Here is a 22964-nt window from a genome sequence, read left to right as displayed (position 1 = left end):
AAAGTGATATCAAAAAACACTTAGCAAGAAAGAGAATGAATGCATTCCTGTGTGTTATTACTTAACAAATGATGTCTTAATGTGGATATGGAGATCAGCGTACATTGAAGCAGATCAGGCGTGGACAGAAATTCATCAAATTGTTTTTCCTGTTGGGTATAGAAAGGAGGCGCTGCGAGTGGCACATGAGCTACCACTTGGTGATCATTTCGGGGTTAGGACATTACAGGCTGGAATACAAAGATACTTTCACTGGCCTGGACTACACAAAGATGTAGTTGAATTTTGCCAGATGTCTCAAACATGTCACACAGACAGTAATAAAACCTGCAACTTTAATACTTATTCCAACATTTGAGGAACCTTTCGCAAGAGTCTTGCTAGATTGTGTAGGCCCCTACCTCAAACAAAAGTTTGAAATAAGTATTTATTAACAATAATGAATGTATCGACTAGATTTCCAGGGGCAGACCCATTATGCAGCATCACAGCTAAAAGAGTTGTAGAAAAATGCTTATTTTTTTACTAGGTACGGACTACCAATAGAGATCCAGACAGATCAAACCTCACATCCGAACTATTCAAGGAGATGATGGATAACTTGGGAATAACGCATTTCAAATTTACTGCATACTATTTGGAATCACAGTGAGCATGAGAGAGATGGCATCAAACACTGAAGACCATGTTGAGTTTTTATGGTCAGGATTAACCAGATGATTGCGATAAGGAAATTCCTTTTGAACTATTTGTGATCACAGATGCACAGAATGAATCGACCAAATTCAGTCTATTTAAATTAATTTGTGGGCATAAAGTAAAAGGACCATTAACACTGGTTAAGGAGAAATTAATAAGTCAGCATTCAGAGACCATCCATTTAGATGATGTGTCAAATTTTAGGGAACGATTGAATAGAGCTGGAGAGTTGGGTAGACAGCATTTAAAAGTACTGCAGCATACAATGAAACAGGAAGTGAATCAGAAATCATAAATTGGTAATTTTGCAAGTGGGAGTAAAGTATTGGTGTTACTTCCGGTAACAGTTGAACCTTGAAAAGCAAGTTTTGGCGTACCTTATCAAATTGGAAAGAAATTGAATGAGGTGAACTATTTGATACGGACTCCAGACAGGATGAGATCTCACGGAGTGTATCATGTGAATACGCTCAAAAGGTATTTTGATAGGGAAGGAAAGGAAGAGGAGAAGGTGTTAATGATTACAGCACAGAAGGAAGAACCAAGTTCAGAGCATTCTGAATTGGACATTCCCCAAATCAAATTGGAGAATGAGGAAGTTGTCAAAAATTGGGATAAATTATTGAGTTACCTTACACAAGAAAAGAAAAGTGACCTGAAAGAGTTTTTATTATCTTGTGGAGAGATATGCGGCAATAAACTGGGAAGTACGAACATACTTGTGCATGATGTAGACACAGGAGATGCTGTTCTGATTAAGCAGCATCCTTATGGGCATGACTCTCCAAAATTCTGTTTCAGAAGGAGATAGAGCGCACACTCCAATATGTCATAATTCAAGTGAGTTACAGTGACTGGAGTTCACATATAGTCATGGTACCAAAGCCAGATGGTACCCAACGGTCATGTGTGGACTATCACAACGTCAATGCCATTACAAAGATTGATGCATATCCAATTCCATGTTTGCAGAACTGTGTCGAAAAAGTGGGAGAAGCTACTTACATTTCTAAGTTGGATTTGCTCAGAGGCTACTGGCACGGAACTCTGTCAGAGAAAGCAAAGGCAATTTCGGCTTTCATAACACCAAATGGACAGTTCAAATTGTGGCATTTTGTATGAAAAGCGATCCAGCCACATTTCAGAGACTGATAATAAGGTCATTGCCTGATTACCCAACTGTGTGGTCTACATTGATGACCAGGTGGTTTTTAGTCACTCATGGAAGGAACATTTACAGCATTTATCGGACTTGTGTGATCAACTTCAGAAGGCAGGCTTGGTGGTAAACTTAGATAAAAGTGAATTTGAGAAAGCCCAAGTCACGTCCCTGGGTCACGTTATTGGACATGGACAAATGGCCCCATGAGATACGAAAACGAAAGTAGTTGGGGAATGTTTCACACCGTAGACAAAAAGAAATATGCAGTACTACGGTTCATGGGATTTACTGGATATTACCGAAAGTTTGTGATAAACTTTAATCAGTGTTGCTGCTCCGCTCACCAAATTGTCAAGGGCAAGAACTCTCAGTGGACAGAGGACTGTCAAAAGGCAATTTACAGCCTAAAGACTGCGTTAACACTGCTCCCAGAATGAGCTACACTAGATTATACGAAGCCTTTCAAGGTGGCTATCGTTGCCAATGGTGTGGGTATTGGTCCGGTGTTCCTGCAGGAGGATGATGGAGGAATAGAAAGACCCATCGGGTATTATTCTGGGAAGTCGAACGTTCATCAACAGAAATGTTCAACGGTGGAGAAAAGGACTTTAAAGTTAGTGTTGGCATTACACCATAACTGTGTTTATATTACCAGCAATGCATCTGAGACAATCGTATACACTGATCACAATACATTTGTGGGAAAAACTAAGGACAAAAATGCAAGATTGTTTAGATGGAGCTTCTTGTTGCAGGCATTCAATCTGACAAATGTGCATGTGGAAGGTCGTGAAAAAGTGAATGCTGATGAGTTATTGAGACTCGAATGAGATACGGAGGTGTTCGGTGGTGGGTGTATCGCAGCCTGAATTTGAAAGGGTTTGTGCATGTTTGAATGTTTACAGTTAGCATAGTGTATCTGTCGGTTTTGAGACTACTAACCGGGTTTGAAGGGTTAAAAATGCAGCCATCTTTTAGCATTGATGGTTCTTTTTTTTAGCGGGGGAGACATGTCACAAAGCAAGTCCCTTATTTGTCAAAAAGTCGTTCCTTGGCTCAAGGAGACTCTATCCTTGGTTTCTTTCGCAGGGACAATAAAACGGGGCCAAGCTCCTATCAGTCTGGTTTGGTACAGAGATGAAAAGGATTTTTAGAGGCCTATTGTGTATACGGAAACAGATGAGACTTCAAGCCAAAGTGATCATGCTTTATAAGCGACCAGTATAATAAACGGAGAGTGGTGAGTTATTTTAGCTGAACTAGCTGAGCTGAATTGAGCTGAGCGGTTTTCAGTTGAGTTTTGAACTGGGAAGTTCATCTGGGAGCTGTGTGAAAACTCTCTCTCTTTTCTGACCTTCAATTTCAACCTGGAAGTATATGTTCCGTTTGTACTGATTTTAATTGGGAGTTTGATTATTGGGACAGTTGTGTATGCTCGGAACAGCATAATTAAGTCTAGTTGAATAGGTTGAATTCTGTCGTAATTCTTTATGCTGTTCTTTGTGTTTCATTGTGTAATTTTATGAATAAAATTGTTGTCTGTTTTAAAATGTAGCAGTCATCCTAGCTAAATTACTCCTATTTCAATTCTCTTTCCCAGTCCCTTTCCAATATGGCCATCCTTGGCCTCCTCCATTGCCACAATGAACCAAACCATGGTTTGGAAGAACAAGATCTTATCTGTCTCCTGTGTAGCCTACACTCCGAGGACTCAACATTGAATTCTCCAATTGCAAATAACCTCCCTTCCATTTCCCCGACTCCCTTCCCAGAACCTCCCCTCCCTTCTATTCCTCTGAGCAAGCTTTTGTCCAGCTACCTACCAACTGGACTCAGCCATCCCATCACCAACCCGCTGATACCCTTGATCTGTGTTCACTTATCCCCAACTCGTCACTCTGCCTCCTCCTCCCTCACCCGCCACTTTATCTATAGACTCACTTACTCCCATTCACAGTCCTGACGAATGGTTATATCCAAGGCGTTCCCTTCTCAACGTCTTGATGCTGCCTTGCTTATTTTGTTCTTCCAGCTTCCTGCGTGTGTATTTGGATTCCAACATCTACTGTTTTTTTTTAAAAAAGTCTTCTTTTGTAATAGGCAGGAGTGAGTGAACGCATTGCGCCTCTTGTTATCCAACAGATCAGATGGGTGGAATGGCTTTCTTATATTACCGTGAAACCAGCTAGAGTTGCTGAAGGAGTTCCTTTTTCTTTTAATCATGGAAATGTTTAGTGCCCAGCAGTGCTTTTGATCAATGTTACCTTTACATTAGCAGCACAAGCTTGAATGTTGTCCAGATTTGATACCTGAGTATCTTAGGAGGTGACTCATTGTTCTGAACATTGTATAATCTTCACAGAACATCCCCACCTCTGATCGTATGACAGAGGGAAAAACATTGATGACGCAGCTGAAGATGTTTATGCCGAAGAGGCTACCCTGAGGATTGCGCAGAGGGATATCCAGGGACTGGGAGGATTGATGTCCACCAGCCCCATTGTGTTCTGAACGATTCAACCAGTGGGGAGTTTACAACCGATTCCCATCAAGTTAAATTTTGTTCAGTCTCCTTGACATCTCGCTCAATCAAATACTGCCATGATATCAGGGCCAGTCACTTTACGCTGTGTTCAGATCTTCTATCCATTTCAATAGGCCAAGGTATATGTGTGGGGAGTGTTTCCTTCTCTCAGGGGGTAGTGACGGTTTGGATCAGACAGTTGGGGAGGCCAAATCACTGAAATGTTTGGGGGGTGTGAGTGGGTGTCAGTGGACTTTGACCCGTCAGAGAGTAGAGGGCGACAAAGAATTGGGCATAAAAGAGAAATTGTGGCCGAGTGAAGATCAGCCCTGACTTATTGAATGGAAGGGAAGGTCTGATGGACTATGTAGCCTGGTTTTATTCCAGTATACTCCATAGTCCAGTCACTTTGTAGCCTCTTCTATTTCCTGTGTTACTGATTTCAAGTAACTGAATAGACTGATTCTGTTGCTGTGTAACTGGATACTGGTGCTGCATGAACTGGTTACAGTTTTATAGGCCCGAGGGGTTTATTGGCCTCCTCCTGTAATTATATATCAGGCTCCAGGGGTTGAAAGGCCTCATTCTCTTCTGGGGTAATTGAAATCTATATTGACTAAATCTTGGAGAAAGTGAGCTCTGCAGATCCTGGAGATTAGTGTCGAAAAGTGTGGCACTGGAAAAACACGGTGGGTCAGGCAGCATCACAGCTACGGGACAATCGACGTATTGGACTTTCCTGATAAAGGGCTTATGTCCGAAACATAGATTATCTTGCCCTTCGAATGCTGCCTGACCTGCTGTGCTTTTCCAACATCACATGTTTCGACGTCTACTGCCCTACCCAAGTCAATCTTCCTGGTCACTTCATCCAATTACATTAAGAAAATTGTCAAGCACAAACGTTCTCGCACAAAGCCACACTTACTATTCCTAATCAAAGCCTGTCTTTCTAATTGCATTAACATCTTATCCCTCAGAACCTTCTCAAGTAATTTACCTACCACGGATGTTAAACCTTCTGATCTGTAGTTCCAAGACTTTTTTTGTGCAGTTTTCCTTGAATAAGGGCATGGCATTTGCTACCCTCCAGTCTTCCGGGACATCCACTGTGGTCAGTAATGATCAACATTATAGTCCAGGGTCGCCGAAAATTCTTCTGGAGCCACTTGAGGTGTTCTTGGATATATCGGGAAAGGACCATGAGATTTATCCACTTTCAAACATTCTAGTATGTCCAAATCTATTCTACTATGACATGGATTGTCCCTAAGATTTCACGACTAACTTCCTCAAGTTCTGAAGTCATCATTTCTTTCTCCACGGTAAACATAGAGTAGAAATATTCGTTGAGGATTTCACCCATCTCTTATAGTTCCACACATACTTGTCCACATTGGTCTTAGATGGGTCCTATTTTCTCTCCAGTTATTGCTTTTTCTTTTAATATATTTAAGTACCTTTTTGGATTCATCCTAATCTTCTCAGCCAAGGCTCTTTCTTGCCCCCTTTTCACCCGACTGATTTCTTTCTTCAGTGAACTCCTGTATCTCTTATATATCTCCAGGGATTCCCTTGATCCCAGCTGCCTGTACCTGAGCCACGCCCGAAGTTCGAACATGAACCTGAGGACCAATTTTGTCCCTCTCCATAACTATATGAAAACTAATAGAACTATGGTTACTGGTCCCAAAGTGCTCCTCCACTATTAATTCAGTCACTTGTCCAGCCCTATTTCCTAAGAAAAGTTCGAGTTTTACCCCTTCCCGAGTAGGACACTCTATATACTTCTTGAGGAAACTTTCCTGATGCATTTAACTGATTCTATCTCATCAAATCCCTTAATGCTCTGACCGTTCAAGTCTGTATTAGAAAAATTAAAATCCCCCAGTATGATAACCCTATTGCTCCTGCAGGTCTCCCTCTCTCCCTGCATATTTGTTACTCCCATTCCTGTTGACTCTTTGGGGGCCTATAATACAACCCCAACACCTCACCATTCCATTCCTATTTCTTAACTCCACCCACAAAGCCTCATTGGGTGATCCATCAGTTATTTTATCTCTGATTACTGATGTGGTTCTCCTCTTAATCAGAAATGTAACTCCCCGTCCCCTCCTTCCACCTTCTCTGTTCTCACCTAAAGCACCTGTTCCCTAGCACATTAAGCTGTCAGTCCTTTCCATCACTTAGCCATATTTCTGTCATGGCTACAATATCCCAGTCCCATCTAGTTATCCACACCCGAAGTTCATCGGCCTTACCTGTCAGCCCTCGTGCATTGAAACAGATGCAACTTAATCCAAAATGCATTACTTTCTCTCTGCCGTTTTCCAGCCTAACCTTACTATTTCTGATTACTGTATCTCCTTCCACTTGCTTCCCTGCTCTTGAGGATATGACCACTTGCCAATCTAGTTTAAACCCTCCCTTGTAACCCGAGAAAAACTGGCCGCCAAGATATTGGAATCCCCTCCAGTGCAAGTCTCTGACGTTAATCTCCCTCTCAGGAGATTATCACTGTCAAGGTATTTTTAAAGAATGACTCTCCTAGCTCTCTGTAATTACACTGCAGGACCTCATCCCTATTTCTACGGATATCATTTGTGCCAACGTGCATAATGATTTCTTCTGCTCACCCTCCCCCTTGAGAATGTTCTGCAGCCACTTGGAGACATCCTGGACCCTAGCACCTAGGAGGTAACGCACCACCTTGGATTCCCGTTTGCAACCACAGAATCTCTGATCTGTCCCATTAACAATCGACCCTCTTAACTTTAACGCCCTGTTTTCCTTTACCATTTCCCGCTGTGCCCAAGAGCCAGTGGTCCTACCACCAACCTGGCAACTGCTGTTTTCCCCTGAACGGATATCGCCCCCAAAAATCCAAAATGGTGTACTAGTTTCCAAGGGTAATAACCACAAGGCATTCCTGCAATCCCTGCCTGCTCCCTTTGCCATTCATGGTGGTCGCCCATCTACTCTCTGACTGGAACATGACAGGAAGCAAGGAACGCCTGTTGGATTAAATTGTGTTTATTTAAATACAACAGGACTGACAGGTAAGGCTAATGAACTCAGGACGATGAACGTTGGACTGGAATATTACAGTCATTAAAGAAACATAAATAGGGGCGTGCCTATGAATTTGTCAGTATCTCGGATGACACTCAATGCATCCTAGATTAGATTACCTACAGAGTGTAAACAGACCCTTCGGTCTAACAAGTCTGCACCGACCCACCGAAGAGCAGCCCACCCAGACCCACTCCCCTACACGCAACACTATGGGTAAATAAGCATGACCAATTCACCTAACCTACACATCTTCGGACTGTGGGAGGAAACCGCAGCACCCAGAAACCAATGCAGACACGGGAGAATGTGCAAACTCCACACAGACAGTTGCCCGAGGCAGGATTTGAACCCTGGTCACTGGTGCTCTGAGGTAGCTGTGCTAACCCATGATCCACCTTGCCGCCCAGCGTCGCTCCCTAACACGGTCTCCCAGGAGCTGAAGCTGGGACAGTGCCCACACGTGTAGCCATCAGGGACGGTGGAATTCTCCCTGAGCTACCACATCTCACTAGATGGAGCGTGCAACTGTCCTAAATGCCATCTGGACTGCTGTAACAATAAATTTAAAAGGACTTTATTTGAGTTTCCCTGTACATTTTGCTGAGCTGAGCTGTCCGAAGCCTCTCATGTCAAAGCCTTCCTGCTTACTCTGCTACAACGGCATGTCTCCCTACCCCTCCACATTTAATCTTGGTCAGGGAAGGAAGTAGACACCGCAGTGATGTAGTGTTTAGGCCTTCAGCACTCCTTGACACCTGGTCCCAGTCTACCTGCTCCCCAGTGCAGGTCTGCTTTTGGCCTTGGAGGATGTCTTGCTGAGGTCGTTCTTCTAGTAGTGGTGATTGTGTCGATGCAATCCTAACCCTAACAGACAATTCATATTATTGCAGTCCTCTCGTACTTTCTGTCTATTTGTATTGCGTTTATGAAGTCCTTGAATCCCTCGATTGCATTCCAAACTGTGTCCCACTCCATAGTGAGAGAGGTTGATGTTTTTGTGAATACAGGGTTATTGGAAAAGAACACCATTAGACGTAGGGGCAACAATATATCTATCCTCTCACTGAGTCTGCTTTTCCTTCGATTAGGTTACATTTATTTTGTTGATCCCCCATTCCACTTTCCTGTGATTTCCCCGCAACGCTTGTATAAAAATCTGTCTGTCTCAGCCTTGAAGATATTTAATGATCCAGCCTCAACAGTCCTCCGAATTTTCTACAATTGTTTCCCTCTCACTGATGTGAGACTTGGTGGTCTTTAATCTGGTGATTTACCCACTCCATCTTGCATAAAATTCCAATTCTTCCTCAGCTCCTGTGTCAATTTGCTCAAGGGTCAAACGGTCACTCTCCCTGAATCCAAGAACTGCTTCTCCAAACTGAAGACTCTTTTGTAGGGTCTGTTTAACATATTCTCTGACTCTGTGAACAGGCTGTGCCCTTAGTCTCTAATACTCCCATTCTTTCCCACGTTATCCTCTTCCCCTTAACAAACCAAAACAAAATGACTGTGGATTCTTGCTAATCTTACCCGTTAATGTTTTATCACCCCTCCTTCTGCTCTTTCACTGATTGTTTAAGTTTAGCCCTCCACTTGCTATATTCTTGTAGGACCTTCATTGACCTGCTCACTTGGTACCAGATTTAAGCTTCTCTTTCCCTTTACATCCTGTTCAGAATTTGTGTTGACATCTGAGGTTCACTGGGTTTGTGTTCCTAAATTTTATCTTCGGTGTAACATGCTGGGCCGACACTGTCATCAATGCAATTTTAATCAAATGATTCCCCAACCCCCGCCCCAACTTGCTCTGCTCCAGTTTCACCCAGAAGCAACTGCACTTTGGCCAGACACTGTTATTTGTTTCCATAAAATCTGTCTCCGCAATGCAAAAAGCTCTTATTTTTCTAACATTTTTGGGGTCTTTTCCTTTGCAAAGTCAAAATGTGCGATATCACGGTCACTGGTCCGATAATGTTCTCCCACTTCTGCCTGGAACAGTTGACTGTCTTCGTTCCCCACAGTGCGACCCAGCGTTGCACTGCCCATTGTTCTATCTGCTCTGTGTTGATATAAGAAGCTCTCTGGAATGAATTTCAAAACTCCTGCCCGTCTTAAAAAATTATCACTGACCGAATGAATGTTTGGAATTGAAATGCTTGAATATAACTATCCTATTATTGTTTTACACACCTCAATAACTTGGTTATATACCTGCTCCCGTACTTTCCTTTATCTGGGTGTCTATAATATATCCCTAGCAGTGTTTCTGTCATATGTTTGATCCTGATCTCTAACCACCAACCTCTTTCGAAGATCCTTTCAAGATATCGCCCCTTCTTAAGCCAGTAACTAACTCCATAATTAATAAGGCAACACCACGTCCTTTTACCCTCTCTTCTGTCCTGAATCTTGTTCTGGTACCACAGAATATTGAGTTGTTAGCCCCGACCTCCCTCAAACACATCCCTGTAATGGCAAAACTGTCACACTTCCACACGTCCATCGTTTCCTTATCATATCTGTCTGTCTGATAATATTACCAGGAGCAAGGTAAAGCACATCCAACTTGGAATATATCACCTGGAATATCTGTACCTCGGAGTTCTTCAGTCATTCACTGTTCGTTATCAACCTGTCCAATTCATGAACCAAAACTGTAACTCTGGGACTGAATGAATATTTGTTGAATTTGAAATTCGTTTTTAGTAAATGTGTTCATCAAATGCAACTTTCCAGAACTGAACAGTCAGCTCCAGATAGAACGAGTTTCTGCTGATTAGTTCCCTGCTCAGTGCGCAGAGGGGACAGCCCTCAGTGATGGAGAAAGTGAGGACTGGTGATCAGGGTCGAAAAATGTGGCACTGGAAAAGCACAGGCAGTCAGGCTGCATCTGAGGAGCAGCAGAGTCAAAGCTTCCCACGTTTTCTATTCCATAATACACAGGATATTGGGAACCATACTTGCTCAGGAAGGCAGCACTATACAGAGCCCTGAAATGGAAAGCATTCAATTATTTTGTTGGTCAGGGAGTAAAAAGTTGAGGTGAAATACAGACTGTTTGAAGTACAAACATAAGGATAGATAAATCCCTCGGCCGGACGGGAAACACTCTAGGTTACTACAGGAAGAGAGGGAAGAGATTTCTGTGCCTTTGTCGATGGTCTTTGTGCCTTCACTCGCCATTGGAGTCGTGTCAGTTGATTGGAGGATGGCAAATGTAATCCCTTGTTCAGGCAAAGAAACAGGGATTTTCCTGAGAATGACAGACCAGTCAGTCTTACATCAGTATTGGGCAAACTATTGGAGAGGATTCTGGGAAAACAAGGTTTGATTAGAAATAGTCAGCATGGATTTATGAGAGGCAGGCCATACCTCACAACCCTTATTGGATTATTTGAGGATGGCATTAAACACACTGAAGAAAGTAGAGCAGTGAATGCGGAGTGCATGGATTTTAACAAGATGTTTGATAAACTTCCTCGTGGTAGTTTCATTCAGAATGTAAGGAGGCATGGTATAGAGGGAGACCTATCTGTCTGGATACAGAATTGGCTAACACATAGAATGCAGAGGGTGGTGGTAAATGGAATGTATTCAGTGTGATCCGTAAGGATCAGTTCTGGGACCTCTGCTGTTTGTGATTTTGATAAATGACGAGGATGACGAAGTGGAAGGGTAGGTTCGTAAGTTTGATGATGTAACACAGGTTGGTGGAACTGTGGATGGAGTGGACGGCTGTTGTAGTTTGCAACAGGAACATTGACAGGATGCAGTACCCAGCTGCGAAGTGGCAGCTGGTGTTCAATATGGAAAGTGGGATAAGATTCATTTTGGAAAATCGAATTTGAACGCAGAATACAGGTTTAAAGGCAGGATTCTTCCATTGTGGAGGAACAGGGGAATCTAATGGTCCATGATGTAGCTCCCACAAAGTTGCTACCCAAGTTAATAAGGTTGTTAAGGATGTGCTTGATGTGTTCATTAGCCGAGGGAGTGAGTTTAACAGCTGTGAGGTTATGCTGCTACTCTATGGAGCCCTGGTGAGACCAACTTAGAATATTGTGATCAGTTCTGGTTGCCTCGTTATAGGAAAGATGTGGAAACTTTGGTGAGGGTGCTGAGGAGATTTATCAAGATGCTGCCAGGACTGGAGGGCGTGTCTTACAAAGAAAATTTGAGGGAGGTAGGGTGTTTTCCTCATTGGAACGAAGAAGAATGGAAAGTGACTTGACAGGGGTGTTCAAGATGATGAGAGACATCGATAGAGTGGATAGCCATTTATTTCTGCTAGGGTTGAAATGACTCTCGACGGGGTATGATTTTAAGGTAATTGAAGGAAGGTTTAGGGGTGATGTCAGTGGTAGGTTCTTTCACAGAGGGGTGGGTGTGTACAATCAACAGCCAACAGTTGTAGTAATGTCAACTATATTAGGGATATATAATTGGATACGCACATGAATGATAGTATAATGAAAGGTAGGTAGGTTAGTTTGATCTTAGAGTAGGCTCAAAGGCCGACAGAACATCAAAGACCGAAGGGCCTGCACAGTTCTGCACTGTTCTGCACTGTTCTGTGTTTCCAGTTTCACCCAGCTTGTGGATTGTCATCATTTGTTGAATTTGTGAGGGAGTGATGTGTGTGAGATCAGGAAGCTTTGGAGGGGTGTAAGGCCACACCTCCAGTTATGGTGTGCATTGTTACAGTCACCTGATATATGTGTGGTTACTTAAACCAGACAGAATCCGTCAAGTTCAGTTATTAATGTGATTTTTGGATTGCTGTTTGCTACTGGTTACTTCACATACATTCTACTATGTGATCTGTGTAGTACTCTCTGACCATTCACAGAGATGTACACATTTATTTTGATACTGGAGAATGTGAAGGTGCCATTTATTGGATATGGATTTAGAGGTTTCTTTGTGAGGCACAAGATACTGCAATAGTTTGTCAACTTATTAACGTCTTCACCCGGGTTGCAGGTGTATGGAATCTTGGAGGCAGGTCAGATTTCATCACCATAGGTAACTTGTATGGTGTGATTCTGGCTCTCCATGTCAACACGTCTGCTCTCTGGGCCAGGCTCTGGCTGAAGATGAATTTTAAAACTTGATTGCTGGTCATCCATTAGTATTTAACCTGGACAACGTTTCTACCTATATTGTGACCAATGATAGTCTGTTGGCGGGTTCTCCCCCTGCCCAAGGTGGATTCCAAATTATTTGTTTTGAAGTAATGTTTGACTGACTGCCCCGAACCAGGTTGGAAACTCAATGTACAGATTTTGGAAAATACAACTGAGTCTCTGTGTATCTCAGGCAGCTGTGAGGTCCAATAACAATGTAAATGATTTCAGATCTATTGGAAGCAATTTTCAGCGTAGCTCATTGCAAGGTGGTGAGTTTACTGAGCCGAACAATAGTCGGATGTTTGCTATATTCCATGAATTGGGCAAAAATAAGATGTGTACGATAATCATTCAACTGAACTATAATCACTTCAATCAATTCTGTTCATTCTATATTTATGGCACTAAAATGTAAACTCCTGTCAAGATTTTCTAAGACAGAAATAAAGTATGTACATTTTATTTTATCGAAGAAAGAACATAACTCTTGTGGTGATCAAAATTAGATATTCAATGTCAGGATTCAAAGCAATGTTTTGCCACTCCAATATTTTTAAAGTAGTTGGCTTCTGAAGGATTACATGTTCAGAGTGAGCAAACGACTGAACATACAAATAGAATTAGCGTTCTTATACATTTATATATAAACACTCAGTTTAATTTCTCATTGAAATGAACAATCTTCAGCTATTTGCCAGCAATTTAAAAATTGCAATAATCCAACATGGACTGTGAACATTAAACTAAATAAATTATTTGTGTTATCAAATTTTAGTGAGTAATAATTTGAAAACTTCCAATTTTTAGAATGAATGATGTTTAATACGAAACATGGAGAGTGCAAAAAAAAAGCAACGAACATAATATTGTGTCAGTAAAAAGTCAGAGCTTTCCAAAGAGTTTTGTGACAAAGCAATGATATATTTGCTTTAGTCATGGGAATACAACATGTAAAATATTCATGATCTGAGTAATAATTAGACTTCATAATGAAGCTGACCTTGCAATACTTGCATTTTAAATGCTTATGCTGCACCAAATAATCAGATATTTGCAAGCATTTACACAGTGAAATAATTGGATACTGACTTTTATTCACAGCTGACACATGATAGAGTACAAAACTTTAAAGTACAGGAGGAAGCCATTGGCCAATATGTATGCATCAGTTCCAAAAATATCTCCCAAGCACCTCCCACTTGCCAGCCCTCCCTCTGTTTCCCGTTAAATTCATAATTTCCAAATATATATCCAGTTCTCTTTTGAATCTTCATCCACAACTTTCCCAGCCGGTCAATTCCAATTCGTAACAACTCTCTAAATAAAGACGTTTTTCCTTATTTCACTTCTAGCTCTTTTACTGACAACCTTGAAATTAGAATTCCTTGATGCTATAATGCCTACTAACAGAGTATTCTTTGTCTACTCTGCTACTTTTTTCATACTTTTGAGCACCGCAATAAATTCACATCTTTGTCGGTTCTGCTCCAGGAACAATAAGCCTTGCAAGAACTTTAACAAACACTACAACAGAAAAACAAGCAGAAAACTAGTCTCCAGGATATATGAACATTAACTAGCTACAAAACACATGATCCCGATACGAATGTCTTACTTACTGATGAGGAAGTACGCCACTTTGACTAGGTCTGCATATCCATCCGAGGACAGGCCAAACAGAGACAAGCATAAGAATTCCTGGAAACATGGCATTCCAACCGGAACTCCATCAACAAACACGTCAATTTTGACTCCATCTACCATCCTCTGAGAAAAAGGGCAGGAAATGACATCATCGACGCCGGAAATTACATTACCAACTCAAGGAAACCGAAACATTTAAATTGGAAGTGGGAGATAACACCAGCACTTCCCTGGAGGCTCACTTACTGAGTAAAGTAAATGGAACAAACTAGGAACTGCCATTAGCTATTGCTTCGGAATATATCTGAGTGTTCGTGACTGCCACCACATAGAAACATTGAATGAAACTGAGAGCCTGCATCACCAAGTGCATATCCAAAGGCTTTTTTTAAAGTTTGTGAGATTACCTGATCAATCACCCGCCTAGGAAATGCATTCCATACACATGTCATGAGGGGCAGAAATGCGGCTCAGTGGTTAGCACGCCTGCCGTAGAGCGCTGGGGACCCAGGTTCGATTCCAGCTTTGGGTGACTGCCTGTATGGATTTTGCACGTTTCCCCATATCAGCGTGGGTTTCCTGTAGGTACTCCGATTTCCTCCCACAATTCAAAGCTGTGCAGGATAAGTAAATTGGCCGTGCTGAATTGCCCAAAGTGTTCAGAGACATGTAGGTTAGGTACATTAGTCGGGGGTAAATATAGGAGGAATGTGTTTGGGTGGGTTACTCTTTGGAGGGTCAGTGTGGACCTTTTGGGCCGAAGGGCCTATTTTCACACATAGGAACTTTATATTCTATGTCTGTGCCACCCTCTCAGTTCAATACAGACTCCAGAAATCCCCTCTCAATCCCCTGCCTTTCACTTTAAGTATGTTTCCTTTTGTTTTTGACCGTTATAGTAAGGGAAACAGCTGTTGTCTGTTCATCCTCTCCATACCCTTTATTCTCCTGTACACCTGTACCAGGTTCCCTCCTCAACCTTGCCTGCTGCAAAGAAAAAAGGAGCAAGTTTAGCCCTCGCTCTTCAAAGTTTGAGTTCTCACTTGTCTTGTTAATTCAGATGTGCATCCTCTCACATTTATCAGTGTTAAACTTCATCGGCCATAAATCTGGATATAGAAATCATCTGTTTATATCGTCCTGTAGCCTAACCCTGTCCTCCTCACTGTGAAGCACCCAGCTAATTTTTTTGTGTCATCCCCAACATTAGTTATCATTCCACTTCCATCCATCTTCCACATTCTCACCATCATCATTTATGAATATCACAAACAAACCTTGATTTCCTTCTAGTTCTCCACATGTTATTTACAAAGGAATAATTAAGAATTCCAGTCTCTTATTGTTCTTATTTTGGGGAATTTACAGAGTGATGTAGTTAACACCTATTATGAGGGTGCTGCAAATACCATTTTCGACACAAAGTTAAATTTACCTTTTACACTCTGTCCCTCAGCATGTCTTATTCATAAAGCGTGTACTTAATTGAGGGAGAACTTCGATTTGGCACCTTGCACTGGAACATAAGCCTGTTGTGTGGCACTGTCCTTTGTAACAATAGTGAAAACTGAAGAAATGTTTCATCTGCAGGATGGACACTGATTCATTGCTTGAATCAGCTAATGTGATGAGGATAAATATTCAATTAAATTCCATGTTTTGGACAAACTGCAGGAGATCAAATCATATTCTCATGTCTACCTTGGATTGGAAGCAAATACATACTGTTAAAAAAAATCAAAAATGTTGAGACACAACACTGGGGGGTGGGGGGAACACGTCACCTGCATTTGATGGAGATACAAAACTACAGAGTGAATGTACAATCTGATAAAGAATCAAGTGATAGAAAAAGAAGTGCATCAACTTTTAATTTTCAATGGAAACAGATCTCAATTTTCCTGAACATTGGTGGTTTTCACCCAACCTCTCTTTTCCAAAAACAAGCTTTTCCCAGTCACTAAAACATCATTAGCCATTCTTCCTACTCTTTTTATACACTCCTACTTCCCTTGCACGACCCCTTCTGCTGCCACATACTCTTCCACTGATGATATCTCTTCACACCCTTCCTCTGCCACTCCTACTGTAAGTTACACCAATTCCCTAGTTACTCCCACTTCCACTGGCCATCTCTTACCCATTTTGGCTTTCCAACTGGGGTGAAGGGAGCTCCTGGCTTCTGTGCTGCTATTGGTCATCAGTGAATGATGAAATTGAGATGATCAATGCCCATTGTCTAATAGTTTATGTCTGTCATTGTCCAATGCACCATGAATAGGGTGCTTTTCCCCCATACAGAGTGGAACTTTTTTTCTGTCTCTCTGTCACAGCGCTTAACCAAGCAATCTCATCCCAAATAGGAAACACCTCTCCTCAGAATCTGAAGCCCATGCATCTGTTTGTCCTGAAACGTTGCGAGGACAGTGACCACATTGTTCAATAAGCCGTGTTCTATCCTTTTTCTCTTTAGTATTTTAACTTATTTTCCAATGTCAGTTGAGGTGAGATCAGACTAACTTCCCTTGCCATCAAAGTAGCATTTGATTCATGTAGCATCATTCACCCTCAGCAAACTGTGGTTAATGGGAATCAGAGGAAATTCTGTGCTGGTAATTTCCTCAATGAACAATGACACCTTACCCAGAGCTATTGGGAATGACAAATAAACTCTGCCCTCGCGAGTGCCTTACAAAACCATGGATGGATTTGTTTTATTAATAACATTAAGTTACATCACTTTTCACAGTTTGGTCTAAAATCTCAGAAAAATAAAACCTTGCTGGTTGAGTGTCACCCCAATGAAATCAGAGCATTACAATAAGGTAACGATTCAGATTATCTTCAATCATTTTCTTTTTGAGGACTGATCGTGTGGTGTCGTTGCCACTGAGATCAACATTTTCTCTGTCTAACAGCATCACATCGAATTGGCTCAAGGATGCACCATTCCCCAATTCTACTTCATTCTCCAGCTCATTTGCCATGCTCACCAGATATACGAGGCCCACAAGATGGAATAACTTAGAGATGCCTATGAGCCTCTGGAATCTGCCACACCACCCATGCCCTGTGCTCTGACTCCATCCCCTCCCCCAAGCCCACCTCCTGTCGTGTATTCACCATCTCTCCTAACCTTCCACGCTCTAATGCTGAATGTTCTGTACTCAGCAAAGGTCTCAGCTTTATCCCTCTGTGCCCCACTTTAATGAATTTCAGGCACGACATAATGTTGAACTCCTCTTCCACCATCTTCTCCTCGGTGTCCATTTCTTTGGACAAGAGTCCACTAGCCATCCCATAGACCCTTCGCCCAGCTCCAACACTCTCCCTCCACCTGGATCCATTCCTCTGGCATTTATTTGAACTCAATATGTTCATTGAGAACTTTCCATGTGAGTTTAGTTGTCTTAAATTCTCTGTATTCCCCCTCTCCCTATCCAACCTATCACCCTCTGTACAGACCGTACGCTGTATGCTTCAATCAACCCTGACTATGTTATTCAGCCTGTGCTGATAAGGGAGGTGCTGCTGCAGTCTGGTGGACTCACCTCTACATTTCAGAGGCTGAGTTCCAGCTCTCAGATACCTCCACATGTCACCTGCTGATCCATAACTCTACCATGGCACATCAGGTTATTTTATTTACTAAATCTGAACACATTTCATCTAGAGATTCCCACTCACTGGCCCACACCTCCCATCCCGCCACTCACTCCCACCTAACATCCCGAAGCTGATGGCCCTCTGATAGCAGAGTTCGCTTTTATCTCCTCCTGCAAATCCACAAACAGAATTGCCCATGCAGACCCATTGCTTCAGCCTGCTCCTCCCATACAGAGGGGGTGCATGGATACATACGTGGGTCCAAGTTATACCTGTTTCTTCATGGGGTACGTAGGTCATTCCATTTCCAGCTCTATTCCAGCCCCCATCCATAACTCTTTCTCCAATATGTAGATATTATCATCGCTGCTGCTCCTCTTTCTTGTCCAGAATTGGAAAAGTTCGTTGTTTCCAATTTGCACCTCTCCCTCACATTCAACTGTCTACCTCTAACTCCTCCCTTGCTTTACTCGATATCTCTGTTTCTATTTCTGAGGATAGACCGGTCACTGATATCCAGTAATAACCAACCAACTCCCACAGCTACCTGAAGTATGCATCCTCACACCCTGTTTCCTGCAAAGGCTCCATTCCATTCTCTCAGTTCCTCCGTCTCCACCACATTGCTTCTGATGATGTCAACTTCAAAACTGTGGCCTCTGATATGTCCACCTTCTTCCTCAACCGAGAACTCCCCAGCACTGTTATCGACAGGAACCTCAACCAGTTCCGACCCACCTTCTGCACTTCTACCCCCAACATCTTTCTTCCCTGCTGCAACAGCGTTAGAATTTGCCTGATCCTTACCTACCATCCTACCAGCATTCACATGCAGAAGATCATCAGTCTGCATTCCCCCACCTCCAGCGAGATGCCACCAGCAGACATATATTTGCCTCCTCTCCCCTTTCCGCCTTCTGAAGTGACCATTTCCTCCAGGACACCCTGGTCCACTCGTTATTCACTGCCCACACCTCCCCCGCCCCCCCACACACACACACACCACCTCCCCCAGGCCCCACCAAAGGTACACTTCACTTTCCCCTGCCGAAGCTGTTACACTTTCCCATTTACCTCCTCCCTCGTCATTATCTAAGGTCCAAACATACCTTCCAGGTGAAGCAGCATCCTACCAACATTTCCCACAATCCGGTCTACTACATTCGCTGTTCACATTGTGATCTGCTCTACATTGGGGAAACTAAAGGTAGACTGGGTGACCTCTTCACTGAATATCCAAGCTGTACCTCTGCAAAAGACCCTGTGTTTCCAGTTGCCTGCCAGTTTAATACCCCATCCTGTTCCCTGACCAGTATCTCTGTGTCAGGCTTGCTGCAGTGTTCCAGGACATTTCAACGCAAGCTGGAAGAACAACACCTCATTTTCCGCGGGTGGACCCTGCAGCCATTCAGACTCAAAATAATGGTCAATAATTTTAGGGACTGAACTCCTCAATGCCCCATACCCAGACACCAGGCCTAGTTCTCACGTGGCCTTCCATTACTCACTCCCTATTGTTAGCTACTTACAGTTTTCATGAACAGTTATTCAGCTTCTGCTGTATATTAATCAACATTTTCAGGGCTACCATCCGTTCTGAGGAAGGGCCACTGAATTAGAAACATTAATTCTAATTTCTCTGCACAGATGCTGCAGTCCTTTTGCAGGAAGCTCGGTTTTTGTTTCAACAATGTCTCACAATGTTTTTGTATCACAATGCAATACGTCATGGATATTTGGAGCTCTGTCAAACATAGGAACTTTGTAATTTCTCATTTAATGTCCATAAACTAATATTCGAGATTCAACTGAGATAGCAACTTTACTTATATCGTTCAGATCAGTCAATTTGTCACAGTTCAGAAAGAAAAAGAAATCGATAGAGGGAAACCCAGCAGGTCTGGCACCCTCTGAGCAGGGATACACAGAATTAACATTTGATTTCAATATGACTTTTTCAGAACAGTGTCACATCATATTCAATATGTTAACTTTGTTTCTCTCTGCAGATAAATCCTCATCTGTTGCGCTTCTACCATCATTTTCTGTTTGTATTTCATGTTTCCGTATCACTATATTTCATGTTTCTTGACAGGGCTACATGCTGAATTTGGTTACATATGGACAATGTAGTCCTTTCCTGTTCCTATAATAGTTGGTGTGTCTGTGACACCTCTGTTATGGCCGAAATCTGTTCCTTCTTTAAGATTCAAAGGAAAAAATAATATTTTTTCTGATGATCCTGTAAATCTCAGGAACTCCACTTTGTTTGAAAAGACATTTTAGAGGCAGCTGAAATTTCATGAGATAATAGGAATAGATTATTTATGGTGGAGCACTCTGTGACCATGTTGAACAAACTTGTCTACCCTGTCTCCAAAGGTTTTGATTACATATCACAGAATTACTTACAGCAAAAGTGGATGGAACTCAACCCATTCTCTCTTCCAGCTTGGAATGACTATCTCTACTGTTAGTCTCCTGTATTGTCCCCATTGCCCTTCACATTTTGTTATGAGTGTCTGCTTTTTATTGTAAGTATCCTGCCAGATATGAACAATATGATAAATCTTAAACAAAAAGAAAATCAGAACTTAGAGGGCAAGCTCAGCAGGTCTGGCAGTATCTGTGAAGAGAACTCAAAGTGAATGTTTCAGGCCCGGTGACCCTACTCGATCTGTACTCCCAATGATTAAATGGTGTGTATATAACATATAGTTCACTTTATCACGTTTAATATTATCATTTTAGTTCACATTGTCATTCAGCATTGCATCACCCAAATGTTGGCTGTTTCCTTGTTATGCATTAGATTTAATTCTGTCTGTCAGAAAGAGGGATGATGACTGGGGAATATCATTGTACTCCCCATGCAGTCTCCACAGGCACTGCTCCCATTCCGCGTTATCTCCCAGCCAATATCACGTTCACTCGAACCGACTCATTAATTCATATGTCTAAATGAATACGTTCATTGTAATTATCCCTTTTAGTTTTGGACAGATGCCAAAATGCGAAAAAAATGCGGTTTACAGCAAATAAAACTGCATTTAGAAGTCTGTCAATTTATATAAATAAATTACTGAAGTATATTCCCTATGGAAGTTCCAAAGTTGCCTTATTAGAGCAGTGAGGGGAGAGTCAGAGAAGTCCACACTTTCTGTCTATGTTCATGGCGACTGTTCCCAGTGACAGTCTGTTCGCTGGCGTTTGTTCCCGTGGAGGGGAGATCAGCACAGTAACAACATCCTGATTGTGATTGTTTTGGGGGTGGAAGGGAGGAGTGGAAGGATTTTTGGAAAGATGGTTACAGCATAGTAATCGGACAAAAGAGCAGAATCATGTAGCCTACAAAAAGAAAATATTTTTATTCTCTCTCACAACTGACTTCACCCAGCGATTGTGATGGGAGATGTGATCAATAGCCAGCAATGTCAACATGTAGTCCAGTCCAGTTATATTGTGAACTGAATGTGCTGTATTGAAAGCAGGGACTGTTTGCTCTGACTGTGATTGATGTCAATCTCCATGCAATGCAACTGTGTCACTGGAGGGTTTCCCTCTCCTATTACTAAGAGGCTTCATTCAGGGCTCTACCACTGTAGTAACAGATGCATCAGCTCCAACAGTAACAGAGATCAACAGCTGCATAGATCTGAATGTGAGAACAGCGGACTGGAACATTGCAACAATGGAGAGGAGGTTTTCCAAGAGTCTTTTCAAGATTTCCCCCTCTTGGGGATTTCTACCATATCGGATATCAGCAGTGCTGATAATTATTCTGGATGGGATGGAGGGTGTGCTACTGACCTATTCTCGCTATTGTTGGTGTTCTCTACCACTGTCTATTCATTAATCCCAGAAACAAGTTTTGACTTCAAATTTCTGTTATCTATATTTGTCAGAGAAAGAAACTATTGCCTTCAGTTTCAATTGCAGTCTCCATTCATTATCCAGGAATGGCAGACCACTCCCTCACAAACATCTGCGAACAAAACTGTGCACAACCTCGAGATCCCTCTTTGCCCTGAACTGATTTATGTCTCCTGTTCTCTCTGTCACCAACCCTGTCCATTACCAGCTCCTAATATCCTCAATCTTCATCTCTGTGTCAGTGCTGTTGCTGAACAAACCATTGGCTGCACCTTGGTAAAATTCAGACTTAATGTTTCAAGCTCTCTTCTGATCAATTTTCCAATTACAAATATTTCAATCACAAAATTGCACTTGTCTCGAAAATTACTTCATGATTAGGACAATGTACGAATGTAGGAACGTTGCTGGATATAATTCAGAAGCGAATCTTATTAAACGAAAGATATTGTTTCAAGTTATTTGTTTCAAGTCTGCAACAGCTGATGACAGAATTTAAATAAAAATGATAAGAATTGGAATAAAAGTGAATTTCACGAAAAACAAACAAAAGCAACATTTTGTCTGAAAACCTTCTTCTTTCACTGATCACCTTCGGTAAAGAAATCTAATGTTATTACCCGGTCTGGGCTAATCGTGACTTGAGACCCATGACAATGTGCTTAACTTTATATTGTCTTGTGGAATGGCCTCAGAGTCAGAGCAACTAGTGATGGTCACCAAATGCTGCCCTTGGCAGAGGTACCAACATCCGACGAAATAACAAAATTGAAGGTGAAATCAAATAAAGAAAGCAGCTGAAAATCTGAAATTATAGAAAGAAACGGGCAGAAAGTGTTGGGAAACTTTCCTGAACTGAAAGCAGCTGGAAAGGAGTGTGATTAATACCATTGACAGGGAAGTCTGTTTTGAAGGGGAGGAGGAATCAATAGAGAAAGAGAGATACAGAAGAAAAACAGCAAACAAAGAATGATGATCAGCTGGGCTGGAAATAAAATATGAGATTCACCTCATTTATTTTTCGCCTTTCCCATCTTCCTGAATATTATGCCCATGTACATACAGATATCTCCCGGTTTTCAAAAGTTTGCTTTTCGCCACTTCCCTTTCTAAATGACTTACACAAGGACATTGTTTCACTAACCAAAATGTATCCGAACAGGATTTTCACTTTTATGAAACAAGCCGAACTTTTTCCCATATAAATTAGTGCTACTGCACTTTATACCATATCAGCTTGCCAACAGTT

Source organism: Hemiscyllium ocellatum, unplaced genomic scaffold, assembly GCF_020745735.1.
Source record: "Hemiscyllium ocellatum isolate sHemOce1 unplaced genomic scaffold, sHemOce1.pat.X.cur. scaffold_400_pat_ctg1, whole genome shotgun sequence".
NCBI lineage: Eukaryota > Metazoa > Chordata > Chondrichthyes > Orectolobiformes > Hemiscylliidae > Hemiscyllium > Hemiscyllium ocellatum.
The sequence above is the reverse complement of the archived record's forward strand: the minus strand, read 5'-3'. Positions refer to the sequence as shown.